This window comes from Acipenser ruthenus, chromosome 3, assembly GCF_902713425.1.
Source record: "Acipenser ruthenus chromosome 3, fAciRut3.2 maternal haplotype, whole genome shotgun sequence".
In the NCBI taxonomy this organism is placed as follows: domain Eukaryota; kingdom Metazoa; phylum Chordata; class Actinopteri; order Acipenseriformes; family Acipenseridae; genus Acipenser; species Acipenser ruthenus.
This window is the reverse complement of record NC_081191.1, coordinates 51,410,754-51,425,723: the sequence shown is the minus strand read 5'-3', so window position 1 is coordinate 51,425,723 and position 14,970 is coordinate 51,410,754. Positions and strand designations below refer to the sequence as shown.

General features: G+C 38.8%; 1 protein-coding gene across 3 annotated transcripts in view; it reads left to right on the top strand.

Annotated features, from left to right (window-relative positions):
• The window catches only part of seh1l (SEH1-like (S. cerevisiae)), a 64,021-nt gene that overhangs the window by 16,958 nt on the left and 32,093 nt on the right, over positions 1-14,970 (top strand). The gene's annotated exons all lie outside the window — the stretch shown is intronic.

Below are 14,970 nucleotides of genomic sequence, written 5' to 3'. Positions count from 1 at the left end.
GAGACATACTTGGTTGGAATGTATCATACATTCTGTGACTGAACAGTAGGATATAGGGACCTGCTTTTATTTATTTATTTTTTCAGGGAACTGACACCTGTTTTCTTTAACTGACTGAAATCTTAAACTGCTGGCCGCACTGCAAATCTGTCCTAAATATATGTAGTTAATCATTTGGAAAATTAAAGAATTATTATTATTATTTGTTTATTTAGCAAATTAAACAACACGGCAGAAAATGCACTGATTTAGGTGTTATTTTTCAGGTTTTGTTAGCACACGAATAAAGGTAATGAATGCATCTAAAACTTTTCTAATAAGAATAATTTTTGCCAAGTGAAAGCTTGAAAAGTAAATTTGGGAAGTACACAATCCATTTGATATTGCGGGTGTCAGGGTCCAATACAAATCCGCTATATATCGACGGCCGCAATATAGCGAGAGACCCATAGAAAATCAAATAGGCTAATAACAAATACTGTACAACCACTCCCTCGTTTTATCAGGGGCGTCAGGGTCCAATATAAATCATCTACGCAACCTGCTTTTTCTCATTTTTCATATAAAAAGCAGCACACCGTTTTAATTCATACTGCGGAGGGTAACTGCTTCTCATCAACTTAAGTCTCCAGGTAATTTCATGAATCTCCTTTCTCAAATGTCCAAGCCGCTGCATTGAAAGAATCCATTCCCAACACAGGAGGCTAGGGAGCTGACGTCGCTGCCCTGTGACTTGCTAGTGCGTTGCTTAAAAAACCGCTTCAGCAAGTAGATATTTAATTTGTTTAAATATGCGTGTGTATATGATAACAGTGTTATTAAAGCTTTGTTTTTAATTGTTTTGTATATTTGTTTGTGATGTCCAGTACAAAATAAAATAAAACAGTAATTCTATGTGAAATTGTATATGTATAGTGCAGCTAAGGCATGTGCAGTTAGACTGTAAAAATGGGGAGCCAACTCCATGACCGCAATATATCTGAATCCGCAGTATAGCGAGGGGCGAGTGTATTTGGTGCTCACTATTCTCTTTATTTAATGTATGTATGGTTGTATGTATTTTATCTATTTATTTAGGTACACCATATCTCTTTTAAGGGAGTTAGTGCTTCATAGCTATTTTTAAATTTGAATAAAACATTGTTTACAGTACACATTTGTTAAGATAATGCAAACTAATAAACACTACAAACATTTGAAAGTTTACCTAAACTAATATTAGTTAGTCCAAGGTCAGTGCTAATCAGGGTCTGTGAAACTAGATGTTTATGTTTAAAGTCTTAGGCCCGGACCAAATCAAAATTTTGACAACCTGCTAATCACACTTAACAAAACTGTATTTAATAGTGTGTTCTTTTTTTTGTATCTTATTTCTTCTACTCAAAAAAAGAAAACACAATTAAATACAGTTTTGTTAAGTGCAATTATCAGGTTGTCAAAGTTTTGGTCCCAGCCTTAGTTAAATACTTTAAGGCTTAAAACATTTATTTTCTGTCTTTCCGGTCACATCTTGTACTTTAGTTTTATGTATATGTATATTAAAGTATAAGACATGACTGGAGAGAACGTTTTAAAAGATTCATTTGTTTTATTCAGTACTATTAATTACTTTTTCTCAGTACAGTATTATGTTTTGTTATGCCATTAGGACTCGGACACCTTTTTATTATGTTTTGTGAAACTGTATCTGTTACTTTAAAAATGTCTAGCTGACATTTAATGGAAAAAGACTCTCTAACACTAAGAGGAGAGATATGTAGTACAGATTCAATGTTACCTGTGAATTATTATATAACATTTTGCCTCAGTTTCTTTATTTTTCTATTTGTCTCCTATGTGTTAAAACCTTGAAGTAATATCTCAACATGAAATTATATGCCACCAAATTTCTGTTCATTTGGTTAATGTATCGGAAACAAAACTATAAGGGGGAGTGTCAGTGTTGAAGTGAGAAAATATTAGATGTTCTTTGTTTTGTGGTATCATTCATTACTAAACACCCAACCCAATTGAGCACAGAGAAAGGGGTCTTATACAGTGGCAAAACATGCTTATAAATAGATCAAGAAATCAAATTCACTAAAATGGAAAGACGACAACAAAGCAGAAACTGTGGACTTTTAATGGTGAACATAAGTGGGGCAAGTATGACCACATTATTGTGAATCCTAATTTTGTATTTAACAATTTTTTTAATGTATAGATTGCTAATCTCCTCTAAAACTAATGTTTAAATCAAAATATCTTGAACTGTCAGAACCAGTGTTTAATTTGTGCCGGTGTAGTACGCTCAAAATATTCACTCAAAAAAACACTGGGGAGTGTTTTCAATGTACGTTCAAAACACTGAGTGTTTTTAGTACATGTTCAAAACACTCAGGTCACGTTCATAACACTCCTACATCTACGTTCAAGACATCACCCTACGTACGCTCACAATGTACAGTACATTTAAGTTCAAAGCATATGCGTTGCTTTTTACAGTTATGGAATTACATTTGTATTTCCCCCAAATATTTCAGCTAAAGCTCACTGAATTAACTAGCATAACTATTTACTAATAGAAACTGTAACTGTAGAAATGTACTGTATCAGAATACAGAGAGTTGAAATACAAAGCAAACAAAAAATAAAGATCACCAAAATTTAACTATATACATATTAAGAAAAAAAACACAGTACTAGATCCAGAAACGTACGCGCACACACATACGAGTACAGCAAATTGGAATCTATGGCTAACGGATTACCTTCTTTCAACCATACTTGTCTGAGTTCTTTTTCTCCAAAAACAACAATCATTCTCGAGAGATTACAAATGTTTTCACTACACAACATGTTTTGAATATGTTCTAAGAACATAAGAAAGTTTACAAAAGATAGGAGGCCATTCAGCCCATCTTGCTCGTTTGGTTGTTAGTAGCTTATTGGTCCCAAAATCTCAAAGCAGCGTCTTGAAGGATCCCAGGGTGTCAGCTTCAACAACATTTGTTTATCTTGTTTAATAACTTTAAAAATATATATATGTTTAATTAATATTAGAACAAACATTTAGATTAGCAGTATTACACTCATGTTTTATGCATGTTTAGAAGAAAATATGTATAGTCTGCTGCTAACAAAACAAAATAAAACTAATAGGCTAAATGTATCAAATGTAGCTGGTTTTATTTATTTAAGCAGTTATTAGAAAACATGGTATGTAGCCTACGTATTAGTATTAAACTGTGTCTTGATTTGATGGTGTTCGAGGGGAGTGTTTTCGGCGTACGTAGCGATAGTGTTTTGGTCTTGAAAGGGAGTGTTTTGAACGTGAATTCAAAGTGCAGCAGAGTGTTTTGAACATACGCTCATTACACTCTAGAGTGTTATCAACTTACATTCAAAACACTAGGCGTCCTACACCAGGGCACAGCCCTGGAACCTCTGGGCGTGCAGAGTCATATTCACGGTACCTTTAGTTAAAAATCTCATAAAATGCTTTCTTTTTAAATTCTCAACACAGTTGTATCAAGTCTACAAGCTCTTGAGTGCGTGCTAAAGAGACAGTCCTCTGTCACATTTGTAGCCTACTTTAAATTACTTTACAATTTCAGCTTGAGTGCCTTTAAGTAAGATGACACTGGCTGCAACTCTATTGTCGTTTTTTATAAACAAATAAGCTTACGTGATTTGAAAAACGTCATAAACGATACAAGCAACTTCTTACACTACTTGGTTTGATTTGAATGAGTAGTACACAATAAAATATGAAAGCTGAACATTAATTTCAACAAAGAACGACGACAACTTTTTAATGGAAAAAAAAAAAATATTGTAGCCTACTTCAATAGGAACATTAACCTGCCAAATTATATTAAACCAAAACAATAAAAAATAACGATCTGGTTCTCTCTTGCCTTTTTTCAGTTAATATCCTTTAATAGAGAATAAAAACATACTAAGAGAACTACCTAGCCTAAGTTTAATTAATGTTTTTTGTAATCTACCAGCAGCTTCTGTTGCATACACATCGCTGATAATAGTGCAGACAGTGGGTCAAACCAATGTTCGTGTTGGGGTGCAAATTATTTTATTTATTTATTTATTTATTTATTTATTTATTTATTAATTATTATTATTATTATTATTATTATATATTTTTTTAATCAATATCATCCTTCGAGTCCTCCTGAATGCCTTTTAATTTGTTTGTTTAAGCCATTTAAATGCAAAACCATAACAAAACATGCATACAGGCTTTTTTTATTTATAATTATTTGTCCTGTGGTTACCTTTAATTTCTCTGCACGCACTATTACGTTTGATGTAGAATATGTGAATCTAAACATCTAACACTAGTACGTACAATACTCCTTCAAATAAACGTATTATGATTTTGAATGTGCGGTTCTTAAGAATGGTATTATTGTCATTTCTTGTGCCCCGGCACCTCTTTCTTTACAAATTAAGCACTAGTCAGAACTAATGATTAAGTGACTCTAGCCAGATTGGTGACTCGACTCAAGCTTGCCATGTCAAAGACTTGACTCGAGTCTTTACTCCCCAATGACTCAACTCGACTTGAGTTTCAATTTTGGTGACTCGTTATAACTCTGCCTAAAACTCTCACAAAAACATCACAATCCAGAAAGTGAACGCATATTATTACCTGGGCATTCTTTGTGACATCAGTGCTCTCATCAAGACAGAGGATGTAGAAAGGGCTGCAGGTGACTTTTTCAGCGGTTTCATGTTAGATGAAATTAGCCATATTTTATGTGCTCCTCTGTAATGTGTCTTTGCTCAGTGGTGCATCTCTGAAAAGGGTAGAGTCTGATTGTACAGCCAGAACAATTTTTTTCACAAGTTCTCCGTCGCTGAAAGATTTCCTGCTTTGCCCCAAAAGAAAAGCAACTTTAAAAGTAGCCACCCACATTTGACCCTGTGGCAAAGTGGCTGCTGATTGGAAACGGGTGCAGAGGTGATGCAGTGCAGAAATAATCACACACCAGGAAACTGTAGTCCGTTTTGGAAAAGGGGGTCTTTTATTTATAAATTGGTCTGGCGACCAAACAGTAAACTTCCGGTAATACACACCAATGTGTAAGCACGAAAGTAACAATAATAAATGAATTGCAGTCCAAATAATAAGCACACGTTCTCCGCACCACAATAATACAATACACGGTCACCGGTCTGGGTGGGTGCGATAGTGCTCGTGGTGGGTGATAATAGTTATACAGTGAATGTGGTGTAGTGTTGTTCCTGGTAGAGCTGGCCCAAGGTGACAGCTCTGGATACGTGTTAGTCGTCTAGTGATTTACAAAAACAAAAGACAATTACTAACAGCAACAAAACACTCACAAATCCTTTTTCTGTTTTAGGGGTTTCTCCCGGGCCTTCCAGTCTCTCATGTCTAAAAAAACCAAGCAAAGGAGTAGATTGCGATTCTCCATCCCCTTTATGCTATCACACGTGACCCCTAGGTAAACGAGTGCTGCTGTCTCTACTATCTGCAGCTGCTACGGAGTCTCGCCGCCTTCCAGACTGACCGACTTCCCGGCCCAGGGAAAGAACTGTCAGGCCAGCCTGTCCAAAGAACTCTACTTTCGCTGCTTAGCGCCCTCACAGGTCGGGAGGGAGATTTACAACCAAAACACATTGTATTTCTGTCACAGACCAGTTTTACTTTTTGTTTTTGCGGTTTATTTTTTGATCCATTTAACAGCTTACGTCTCTGAAAGTCATTATGGTAGTTCTTTGCAACTTCAGCCTCATGCATGTTATGATGTTGTGCATTGCATACATTTTGATCTGATGAATCTCCTTCTTAGAAACCGTGTACACTACAACTTGCTCAGCAGCTGAATTGCTTTGCTTTAGAAACACCAGAAACTGCGTTCCCACTGGTCATGAAATGTTTACTTTTTTTTTTTTTTTTTTTATACACCTTTATCCAAGGCGACTTACAGAGACAAGGGTGTGTGAACTATGCATCAGCTGCAGAGTCACTTACAATTACATCTCACCCGAAAGACGGAGCACAAGGAGGTTAAGTGACTTGCTCAGGGTCACACAATGAGTCAGTGGCTGAGGTGGGATTTGAACTGGGAATCTCCTGGTTACAAGACCTTGTCTTTAACCACTGGACCACACAGCCTCCTAGTAGCTGTTTTTAGCTGTTGGTTCCACATGATGCAACTCTGTAACGTTATCACCGTTATCAGACTCCAAAACATTTTCTGCTAGGCCTACTGATTTATCGAAAAACTTTGACATCCTGTTTTAACCCTTTGTGGTCCTATGAAGGACCTGGTCCGACATTGCAATTTTCCCTTTCCGGTCCAATGTCGGACCCTGTCCGACATTATTAAAAAGATGTAAAAAACAGGTCTCTAGTTGTTTTTTCTCCGGAAAAAGCTGAGAAAACCATTCAATGGCCGAGTGACACCGATAGGAGCCGAGAGAAGCCGGAAAAAAAAGGGTGTATCTCATGAATACAGATAGCCCCGGCACCACATAGATGACACGGACATAAACAAACAAGATAGCTGCTTCTGCATCCAGCGCTCAAAGAATATCACAGACATTTGCAGAGCTTTTTTTAGATGTTATAATATTAAAATAATGACTTGGTTCGCATTATTGAGGAGTTTCGTGATAAAACGAGTGATAAGGAGATGATTTATCGGTATGCACTACTATCAAGAGTTATGTGAAAAATACAGCGAACAAGGGGTGGGGCAGGGCTGGAGATGCAGTACTGAGTGTCCTGTTGATATTCAGTGCCTTTTAAACCCGTTTTACTTTGGGGGGGGGGGGTGGGGGGAATACTTTTAAACAACGCGTCTAAAATAAACTGCGTGTGAAAATAAATTAGACCTGACGCGCTTGAGATGCTCTGAATAAATGGACCTCTAAGGGTTAAGTACCATTATACACAGCTGTAACAATTACTATGTTCACACGATTATTGTTTTAAACACAACTCTCTTTAACTTTCCTGTAGCCATTTTGCATTGCTGAAGAGCTTGATCATGGCGGATAAACGGTTAGGACGGATACACAACGGATTACTGTACTTGATTTTTGGGACCTTAAATTTGACCCCGATCATAAATCTAATATCGGCTCCCGCCAAAAAGTTGTCAATGACTATGTGGAAGCTGTAAAATGCTCTTTGCGTATTGGCTGTAACCTAGGTTAGAGTTATATTATTGTGCTGTGTTCGTACTATTGTCATGCGTACCAGTATCCCTCTGTCAGTCTTTGTGGTTGTGTGAATATAGCGTCAATGTCAAGTCGGCCTAATTTATGTTAATGCTAGGGAAGTGTGTATTCAGTGTAGCGCTGCAACAAAGGGTACATTTTGACTTTTTGAAGGTTTGGACCTTCGATGGTACTAATTTGCATAATTTACTGGTGATGTCACCATAGCTACTTGTTCATATTTGATTGAAAATCCTATTTTACAGGTAATCCATATAAATTTGGATAAAACATTCACTTGTAGTGAAAAACATTTTTGTGACAGGGCGAGGTCTGTGCTGGGTATCTGACGCATGCATGATCCTGCAGGGAGGTCTCGAGCCCCGTGAAATCCACCTGGCAATCATGGCAATGACACAGAGAGGTTGAGTGAGGGTCTCTCTCTCTCTCTCTCTTTGTCTCTGGTCGGGGGGGGGGGGGGGGGTCACTCGACCAATAAAAGTGATGCTTTGCTGTTCCCTCGGTCTGGCAACAGCAGGAGCTCTGTTTTGAAAAACCTGGATTACAAATCATAAAAGAACATTTAGAGTATTCCTGGATTTTCGTTCTGGAGCTTTTGTTCAACTGAATTTTCTTAAACTAAAACTGAAGTTGGATGACCGTTAATGATTCAAGGAAGACGCAGTTACTGTAAACCAAGATTAAAATTGAACTTCTATTTCCTTTTTTCAAATAAGTATTTCTGATGTTGATTTAAAAGCGAGTTCCGATGTTTCTTAAGAAAATACACAGTCCTTTTCTTCAATTAATTTATTATAATACATGCAGGGAAACATGTCTCAAGCACAGAACAGACAGATTCCAAATTCTTACGACCTTACAAGATGTTAAATACCCCTTAACACCTATGCACAAACCTTCTCTGTGTAGGGGGAAATAGCACCTTGAAAACCAGGATCTTACAACCGAGTTCAAAGGGTACTTTTAAATTTCAAAGTAACCAGATCTCATCCTGTTTCCCCCAGACAGACAGGGGTGATGTTGGTGGTGTATGAGATTACAGGGTGTACCCCAATTGAGATGTGTTCAAAAGATGTGACTGTCATGTGCTGAGGTAGCCTTGAAAATGGCTTGCCAGCAAGAAATGACCATTTATGTTAACCAGCTATTGTTGTGTTTATTATCTTGAGTGTGACCATTTTTTTCAGCTGCCGGTGGTTGTTCATTGGAGAAGGTGCCGTTGGTTAATTTAACCATCTTCTCAAGAATATGCAACTTCAGAATAACATAAGCAACATATTGATTGTGCATGGAATAGTGTCAGTTTTATATGCCACTGTCATTTTTTGTTATTGTTTAAACTAGTGATGAGCACAAATATCAATATCTTGATTTGATTGATATCAATAATAATTTCCATATCGCAGAGACATACTTTTTAATGCTAATACTGCTAGAAATACAAACACAGTATAATCAAGTTTATTTTATATTTTATCATGGTCAGTCTCGGAGGCAAACACTACACACAAGTATTATTTGACTATTTTATTCCATTGATTGGGTACCAAGTGCTATTTGCATGCTGCATTAAGCACTATTGGCCATCTATTTTGCAATTTCTTTTTTGATATTCACGTGTTGGCTGTTCATTGCATTTTGTCTGTGTGATTTTAGTATTGTTAATGTATTTAAATATCAACTTTAGGTATTACAAATGAGGTGTACTTTTAAAACATCAAAACATATCTCAAAATAATGCAAAATTCGGCATGACACCGTACTTAATACTCTGAGGTATAGTGAGTTAGCATTTACACACAGAGCAGCTGAAGATTCAATTACTTCCAGATTAGCTAGAAAGCCTGTGCGCAGTAAAGTATAGCAATATTTCGGTTTTGAGGTGGCCGATGATGGAATAGTAAAGTAATATAACCAGACCTTGTTTTTCTCCATGGATATTGTAAAGCAAAGCACCACTAAAGTTAAAGTAAGTTATTGCTTTTCATATGCAAGTATATGTTAACGTCTATATAGGTACTGTAACAAACCGGTAGAGTACCCCTGCGTGATACTCTATCCCTGCTTCCACCGACTGGCACAGACACGAAGAACGTTCAGGTAAGTAACTTTTTATTTACAATATTTACACAAATCAACACTTTCTTTGTATAGATTATTGCCCTGTACAGGTCACTAACTGGCTCACTTCTTCGCCCCTTTCTAACTATTTCAGAATACCTAGTCCGGCAGGCCGAGGCCTGTGAAAGTCCTTTCCCAGTGGAGTATTTCTGCAACACTGGTAAGTGTGGAACAGACTCCCTCTGCTGGAGTCTCTCTGCAACACAGGTAAGGATAGCGCAGACTTTCTCTGCTGGAATCTTGCTGCAACACAGGTAAGAACAAAGAAGACACCCTCTGCTGGAGTATCTCTGTAACACAGGTAAGCGTAAGGAAGACTCCCTCTGCTGGAGTATCTTTGCAACACAGGTAAGGATAGCGTGGACTCCCTCTGCTGGAGTATCTCTGCAACACAGATTAGAACCAAGAAGACACCCTCTGCTGGCGTATCTCTGCAACACAGGCAAGGATCAACAAGTATGGAATGGGCCCTCCCAGAAGATGGGCTCTGTTGATAAAGAATTGTATCCAGGCTGTGGGGAAGGACCCCTGCAGCTAATGTCCCAGTTGTTCACGGAAACACGGGAGTGTCTCAGAGTTCAAGCACACTATCCATACTGTCCACACCACCTGTGGGTACTGTTGTTCATGTGTGTCCCAATAAACTACATCCAGAAAACCAGACTGTTGCCTTAGTTCTCTCTGTTACAGCCCGCTGTTCCTGCAGCGCATGAATGCGCGCTTTCCCTCAGAGTCCCGAGTCATACACACATACTCAAATAGACGGCAGTTGTGACGGTTCCCAATCGTCACGGAAACTGCAGAACTGTTTTAAATTAATTACCGAGAGGCAGCGTTTCTCTACCAACGTTTCATAAAATAAATTAAATCTTGTCAAAACAAAAGACCACCTCTCTGGATAAACGCCCACGGTAGAAACAAAACACAACTTTTGTTCAAAAATTATTATTATTATTATTATTATTATTATTATTATTATTATTATTATTATTATTTATTTCTTAGCAGACACCCTTATCCAGGGTGACTTACAATCGTAAGCAAATACATTTCAAGTGTTACAATACAAGTAATACAATAAGAGCAAGAAATACAATAACTTTTGTTCAAGCAAAGTACAAGTGTGACAAACCACAATTCAATAATACAGCAGATAATAGTGATAGTTACATCAGGATATGATTAAATAGTGATAGTTACATCAGGATATGATTAAATACAAAGTACTACAGGTTAAACACTTGGCAGATTACAGTATTCTGAAGTACAGGATTAAATGCAGTAAAATAGGGGGCAGATAAGAGCAAAATAAAGCACATTTACATGAAGGGTGATAGTGTCCCAGGATACAAGTTCTACAGGTGCTGTTTGAAGAGGTGAGTCTTAAGGAGGCGCCGGAATGTGGTCAGGGACTGGGCAGTCCTGACATCTGTAGGAAGGTCATTCCACCACTGCGGAGCAAGGGTGGAGAAGGAGCGGGCTCTGGAGGCAGGGGAGCGTAGCGGAGGTAGAGCTACTCTTCTAGTGCAGGCGGAGCGGAGAGGTCGAGTGGGGGTGTAGGGAGAGATGAGGGTCTGGAGGTAGCTGGGTGCAGTCTGGTCAAGGCATCTGTAGGCTAGTACAAGAGTCTTGAACTGGATGCGAGTGGTGATCGGGAGCCAGTGGAGCGAGCGGAGTAGTGGAGTAGCGTGGGCGAAGCGAGGCAGAGAGAACACCAGACGGGCAGCAGAGTTCTGGAAGAAACCAAACGTTCACTTTACCTTACAATATTACGTAATGCACTCTCAACCTTCTGGGAACTGTTCAGCAGGACAAACCGGCGGTGCTCCCCACAATCACCCCGAGCTGTCCCGCTCCACTTCCCTTTATACCCAGAAACCCCGCCTTGCCCATTAGTGCTACGGTTCCTGGGTTGTGTAGTCTTTCAAATGGCGTCGCCATTTCTTAAAGGCGACGCTGCTCTTTCATACAGTACGTATATATGTTTGATATTGCAATTGTGTTATTATATTTGTGTTATCTATCGAAATACGTGCGTGATGTGTGTGTGTGTGTGTGTGTGTGTGTGTGTGTATATATATATATATATATATATATATATATATATATATATAAATTATAAACATAAGAAAGTTTACAAACGAGAGGAGGCCATTCAGCCCATCTTGCTCGTTTGGTTGTTAGTAGCTTATTGATCCCAGAATCTCATCAACCTCTCGTTTGTAAACTTTTTTTTTTTTTTTTTTTTTTTTTTTTTTTTGTAATTAAGTTTTTATTGAAAATTTATATACAAAGTGAACAGAAAGACACTGGAAAAATTTCCCTCACCCCCATTGCGCTATATCCTTCTCCCATAGTTTTGAACAAGAGAGGGGGGCAGGGGAGTGTGCGGTGAGATGCTTATATATATGGGAGACTAAGCCCTTAGGTGCTGCCCCCAGGACCCAATCCACTACTGGGTGACGGATTAAGTTGGAGCCCCAGGGAACCCCATATGTTTTGAAAGCAGATCTCAGTCTAAAATTAAAAAACAAAGAGGTGCTAGGAATACTATAGCGAGAAACTAGGTCCTGGAACTCTAGGATAGACTCCTGACCGGCTACATCGTTCAACACGTTTATACCCCTCCGGGCCCAGGAGTCCAAGGAAAGGGATTTACCACCAGATAAAATATTAACATTGTTCCAAATGGGCGAGTGTCTGTGCCACTTAATATTAAGACCCAAAGTTCTTTCCACTGCCCGGAAAGTTTGCACAGTGTAAGCGATTATGGGGCCATAGTGCAGGGAACACCTTTTGTAAGTAAGGCCAGAGAACAGTATATCTTGTATTCTAATTGTGGATAATATTTCCTGTTCTATTTCCTTCCAAGATGCCTGCATAGTTGGGTTCATCCAGTGGTTTAGTGTACGTAGTAAGAAAGACCAGTGATAAAATTTAAAATTTGGACAGGCCCAACCGCCTTGTACTTTACTGCGTTGTAATAAAGACCATTGTTTACCATTCCAGACGAATTTTCTCAACAAGGAATCAAGTTTTGACCAGTAGCCCACTGGTGGAGGCAATGGCAGCATTGAACTAATAAAATTAATACGGGGGAGAATATTCATTTTAATCGAGGCAATATGGGCAGGAACTGAAGCTGGTAGAAGCATCCATCTGTTCAAATCCCCCTCAATTTTTTTAGCACTTTTGTGTAATTAGGAGGCTGTGTGGTCCAGTGGTTAAAGAAAAGGGTTTGTAACCAGGAGGTCCCCGGTTCAAATCCCACCTCAGCCACTGACTCATTGTGTGACCCTGAGCAAGTCACTTAACCTCCTTGTGCTCCGTCTTTCGGGTGAGACGTAGTTGTAAGTGACTCTGCAGCTAATGCATAGTTCACACACCCTAGACTCTGTAAGTCGCCTTGGATAAAGGCATCTGCTAAATAAATAAATACATTATTTTTAGCAATTGTTGATATGGAGGGATGTATCTCAATGCCCAAATAAGTTACTTGATGTGAGACTGGAATGATGGGGGGGATATTAACTCTGCCTGCCTCCGCGTTAAGTAGCATTAACACTGATTTTGACCAGTCAATTTTGTACCAGCTATTAAGCCGAAATTTTCAAAAATCTAAAGTATATTTGGAAGAGAGCGCTCTAAATCAGACACATATAAAAGTGTGTCATCGGCGTATAGTGAAATTGAGGAGCAGGACGATCCAATTTTCACCGGTGAAACTAAGGAGCTTTGGCGGATAAATTGGGCTAAGGGCTCTAGTGACAAGTCAAAAAGCAGAGGGGAGAGAGGGCACCCTTGTCTGGATCCACGAAAGATACTAAATAAGTCTGAAAGGCTTCCACCCGTGGAAACTCTTGCGGAAGGGTTGGAGTACAGAACTTGTATCATTCTAATAAGATTTGGACCGAAAGCAAATTTCTTTAAAACGCACCATAAATACTGCCATTCCAAACGGTCAAAAGCTTTTTCAGCATCGAGAAATAAAAGCCCACTCGGTGAATTCAGTTTTTCAGCTTCAGCAATAACATGTAATAAGCGACGGATATTGTCGGATGCTAATCGACCCTTAATAAAGCCGGTTTGGTCTGGATTAATCAAACCATTGATAACTTTCTCCAAACGGCGAGCAATAACCCGAGCGTACATTTTCATGTCAGCATTGATTAAGGAAATAGGCCTGTAACTTGCGCATTCCTGGGGATTCTTGCCGGGTTTAGGGAGCAATGTGATTAGGGCAGTATTACAGTCTCTGTGAAAATGACCCTTTGCGATTGCAGAATTTATGGTGGATAACCAGATTGGGCCCAGAGTATCCCACAAAGCTAGATACAGCTCAGCCGGCAAACCATCAATCCCAGGGGAGCTGCCTTTTTTAGTGTTTTTTACAGCTTGATGTAATTCATCTATTGAGATTGGAGAGTCTAGTTGCTCTGCCTCCTCTGAAGAGATGTTAGGAATATTCAAATCCTCTAGGAAGGCTTGGCAGTGGTCAGGGGAGAGCTGTTTGTCAGAGGAGTATAATTTTGCAAAAAAGGATTTAAATGTTTTGTTAATATCTTTTGGGTTTGAAGTAAGGCCCTTCACCGGGCAGTTAATCGATTGAATATTGCATCTGCCTTCTTGACGCTTAAGAGTTGGGGCAAGGAGGCGGCTCGGCCGACTTCCCTCAGAGTAATACTTATGTTTGGTGATATGCATAAGAAACTCGACTCGCTGCCTTAATAGATTATTAAGTTCTGCCTTTTCTGCCTTTAATTTAAGTTCAGTATCCCTGGTGTAATTAGATTTCAGGGCCTTTTCCAGTTTACTACAACTTAGCTCTAATTGGGAAATTAACTGTAATTCAGATTTTTTAAGATGAGAGGAAAACCAAATCGCATTGTTGCGTACAAAACCTTTGATAGCTGCTCAGACCAGTGCTGGGTCAGAAACCGAATCTTTGTTAAAGTTAATAAATTCAATCAGTTTGGGTTTAAGTTGTGAGATAAATTAGTCATTTTGGAGAAGTGTAATATTAAATTTCCACCTGGCCGGTTTACTTTGGATCAATGCTAAATTGAAAGTGGTTAAAATTGCATTATGATCTGAAAGACTACGGGGGAGAAACTCTACGTTCCCAGTTAAAGGGTTTAGTTCAGGGGAGGAAAGAATATAGTCGATCCTTGAAAACGTTTTATGATAAGGAGAGAAGTATGTATAATCCCTTGCCGTTGGATTTTGTGTGCGCCATAGGTCGATTTAAATTTAAATCTTTAGAAAAATGCCTGAGTGCCTTAGAGGCCGATGCTTGTGCATTAGAGATAGAGATATTGGATTTGTCTAATTTTGAATCGAAAAAGGTGTTCATATCAGACCCCACAATCAGTGAATACTCTGTCAGTGGTAATAGTTCTTTGGTAAGCCATGGGAAGAATAAAGGGTCAAAAATGGTGGGTGCATAAATGCTGACAAGCGCCACTTTCTTACCCTGAATGGAGGCACAGCAGAACGCTAATCTGCCACTGTGATCAGAGCTGACTCTCTCAAATGTTAGATTTATGCTTCGTTTCATTAGTATTAATACACCTTTTGTTCGAGAGCCATCACCAGAAGCAACTATTAGTTTATATCTACTATTCTGGAGTCGAGGTG